Genomic DNA, 4,107 nt, shown 5'->3' on the forward strand with positions numbered 1-4,107 from the left:
TGATCCGATGGCAGGAGCCAGGTACTTCTCCTGGTCTCCCATGGGGTGCAGGGCCCAAGCACTTGGGCCATCCTCCACTGCCTTCCCGGGCCACAGCAGAGAGCTGGCCTGGAAGAGGGGCAACCGGGACAGCATCCGGTGCCCTGACCGGGACTAGAACCCGGTGTGCCAGCGCCGCTAGGTGGAGGATTAGCCTAGTGAGCCGCGGCGCCGGCTCTGCATTAGCTTTTCAATTCTCGCAAGGGTTTTATGCGTTTTGTCTCCATGTGGTGGTTGTACCTGCCTATGGGTGCGTGTGACCTTCCAAGGCAGCGTATTGAGCCCAACACCGCCATGAGCGTCTCCTCTCCGCCTCGCGTCTGTGTTCGGAGGCGTCCAGCTTCTCTCTCCCAGTTCTTCACAGCGTGCACCGTGGCTGCCCCCACGTGTGTGGACACTGGGACTTACTCCTGTGTCTTGTGCCCGTTATCCCACCTCCCTCTCGCCCCCCACCCCGCCCCCAAGCCTCTGACCATCACTGGTCTGCCTCGGCTCAGCTGTTTTCCCTCACCCGCTTCCGGTGCCTTTGTCCTTCTCCTCTCCCCACCAGAAGGAGGCTTCCTGGTGGGCGGAAGGCAGCTCTCCAACCTGACCTCCACGGCCTGCTTCATCCCCCGGGGCTGGCCTGGGGTGCCCAGGAGAAACTGGGCTCCGGTCTCCTCTCCTGCCCGGGCTAAGGCTTGCTTTTCCAAGTCCTTTGCCAGAGCCCAGCCTGGCATCACCCCTCTGGGACTTGGCTGAACAGGAAAGAACGACGGGACACATCCCAGCCGGACACGAGCCGCTCTCAGCTGCCGCACTAGAGTTCTGGATGGGGTGGGCTCAGAACCTGCGTCCAGGGGTTCCCCAGAGCGGGAGCTGTGTCGCTACATTGTAACAAGGGCCAGCTCCCTATCCTGCTATAGCCCGTCTTCATCGCCTGCTCCTCCCCACCAAGTCTAAGCCTCATTGTTTAACCATGCTATGGCTGGGACCCTCTCTGGCACCAAAGTCTGTTAAGATGCAACCTTAGCCACGGAACAAACACCAAAACAGCGGTGCCGGCAACCAGGCACAAGTTTCACTCTTGTCTGATAAGGAAGTTTCCAATGTCAAGGACGAGGCCACCTTCACCTTAACTCCGCTGTTGTCCCTGTGTGGCGTCTGCCTCCTGCCTCAGCATCCTCACCAGTAGGCAGAACGCAAGGGGCAATGGGGGAGACTCCCTGGGCTTGGAAGGCATGAACCGGAAGTTGATTATAACTTCCTCTTAAATCTGATTGGTCAGAACATGATCACATGACCCTACCTAGCAACACAGGAGCATGGCAAATGTAGTCTTTAACAGGAGACTGTGGACCTAATGGAAATCCTTCAATGCCATTACTAAAACACAAGGATACATACTGGTAACGATCACTTGCAACATCATCAGCCGCCCATGGGCAGGGGAACGGAAGCTCAGAGAAGTCAAGGCACTCAAGTTTGCACAGTGAGCAAAACAAATGAACCAGACCTCAAGTGCAGCGGCCTGAGTCAGTGTCCACGCACACAGCTACCGCGCTGGGCTGTCCCTTCAGCACAATGCAGTTCCTCAGTCAGGACTGAAATAGGAGTCCATCGAAGCTCACTTCCCCTCCACTCCGACCCCTAGACTGGTAGGCTGCTGTGACCACTGCCCGAACAGCTGACTTCCGAAAAAGCAGTGCTGAAGGTCATGATCGCAGGAGCATGGGGGGAGGGTTTTACAAGCAATAATGTGGGTCTTCGGAGAAGCTTGGCAAAATGGTGCGCAGCTGTGTGGCCTAACGCGTGGCTCGGAAAACAGCTTTAGGGATAGAATCGTGTGGAGCCCGGAGCCAGGGATCCGCGCTGATCCTGATGCACTCCAGAGCTTGACAACCACTGGCTTGTAGATTTCATAGGTGCGCAGGACGCGGCTGTCTGTTCCCGGCAGAAACCAGGGGACTAAACATAGCTTCTGGCTTCCCAGCTGGATCAATGGGAGTTTAAACTCAAGATCTACCACTTGCCAGCCTTATGAGTTTGGATGAGTCAATTCACCTGTAGGATCTCCCATCTTCTCACCTGTAAAATGGGAGTGAAAATATCTACTGCACATGATTGTTCATTCATTCAGCAATACAGATTGTGCTCTGAGGGGCCAGTGCTGTGGCATAGCAGGTAAAGACGCCACCTGCAGTGCCAGCATCCCATATGGGCTCTGGTTCGAGTCCCGGCTGCTCCACTTCCAGTCCAGCTCCCTGCTGTGGCCTGGGAAAGCAGTAGAAGATGGCCCAAGTCCTTGGGACCCTGCACCCATGTGGGAGACCTGGAAGAAGCTCCTGGATCCTGGCTTCAGATAGGCACAGTTCTGGCTGTTGCAGCCATCTGGGGAGTGAACCATGGGATGGAAGACCTCTCTCTCTCTCTGGCTCTGCCTCTCTGTGACTCTGTCTTTCAAATAAATAAATAAATCTTTAAAAATAAATAAACTAAGAGAGCGAGTCAAAGCCTGATTCTCATGCAGCAGAGAGACAGCAAGGGGGCACGTGAGAGAAGCATAGTGTCCATGGGAGACGATGGTTGGTGTTAGCAGTGGTGGGAGGCGATCGCAGCTCAGGCGTCCTGGGAAGGCCTTGGTCAGCGGGGAAGTCGTGCAGGTGACCTGGGGCAGCTGCGTCAGCCCGATCCAAGCAGGCGCGGGCCTGCTGTGTTCCTGCAACAGCACTGAGCCGGCCCGGCCGGCACACAGGGTGGAAGGGGTATGGCTCCGCACGGACCCCGCCACCCTGTGGATGCAACAGGAGCCGCTGCAGGGTTTGCACACCTGTGCCCTGGGGAGACACGAGGTTGGACAGCTGAGGCAGGCGGATCCTCCGGCCAACTGGACATGGGGGGCATCTGTGAAGACCAAGGTCAGAGCCGGTCCACAGAGCAGCCTCTCCATTCTGGGGCAGCAGGGAGGAAGGAGAGATGCACTGGAGGAATGATAGGGGTTCAGATGAGGGTAGAAGAGAGACACAGGGGAGGGAGAAGAAAGAGAAACAGGTAGAAAGACAAGCAGCTGAATCCAGAGGGGGTCGGGCGCTGTGCACAGACCACCTGGCTACTTCGTATCCCCAGCTGACTCGTGGACAAATGGAAAATTCAACCAAATCAGGCAACAGGTGCAGCCAGTAACATCCACCCAGTCCTCCGTTCACTTGGTTACATTTATAGGTAGGATCCATTAGTGAGGGACACCACCCAGCCCCCAGCTAAGGTCCTGCTTGCTTTGCAATATCGAGGACATCATACCCACAAAATTCTGGGAGATCCCCAGGGACAACTTAGTTGGTGATGGTTCCAGCTTCTCTAAAAAAAAAAAAAAAAAAAAAGATTTATTTATTTATTTGAAAGGCAGAGTTACAGAGAGGCAGAGGCAGAAAGAGAGACTGAGAGAGAGAGAGAGAGGTCTTTCATCTGCTGGTTCACTGCCCAAGTGGATGCAATAGTCAGAGCTGAGCTGATCTGAAGCCAGGAGCCAGGAGCCAGGAGCCTCTTCTGGGTCTCCCACACAGGTGCAGGGACCCAAGGACTTAGGCCATCTTTCACGCTTTCCCAGGCCACAGCAGAGAGCTGGATTGGAAGTGGAGCAGCTGGGACATGAACCTGTACCCATGTGGGATTCCGGCGCCGCAGGCAACTTTACCCGCTACACCACAGCACTGGCCCCTCCAGCTTTTCTTATGATGAGTGTAAGACAAGGACCCCTGGCCTGCGATACTGAGTGTGGTGACTCCAGCCCCTTGTCCCCCTTCTGTGGCAAGCCCGATGCCTTCCCCAAGCCTCACTAGGGGGCAGGTGCCCGCGGTGACCTCCGGCAGAGTTCTCCATCTCGCACGTCATCTCCTGCAGCGGCACAGTGCTGCCCCCTTTCCCTGATTTTCCTGATTTCCTGCAAAACCACTGCACAAGGCGCTGCCCCAGCAGGTGCGGCCCCCGGGCCACGTGTCTGAGAGAAGGCTGTGCTGGGCAGAGCAAGCTCATGGAGGAGCACTGAGCATCCCGTACGGTCACGCTTTTCCGTGGCCTGCCTCTGGCTGC

The sequence above is a fragment of the Oryctolagus cuniculus genome, chromosome 7 (genome assembly GCF_964237555.1).
Source record: "Oryctolagus cuniculus chromosome 7, mOryCun1.1, whole genome shotgun sequence".
Taxonomy (NCBI): Eukaryota; Metazoa; Chordata; class Mammalia; order Lagomorpha; family Leporidae; genus Oryctolagus; species Oryctolagus cuniculus.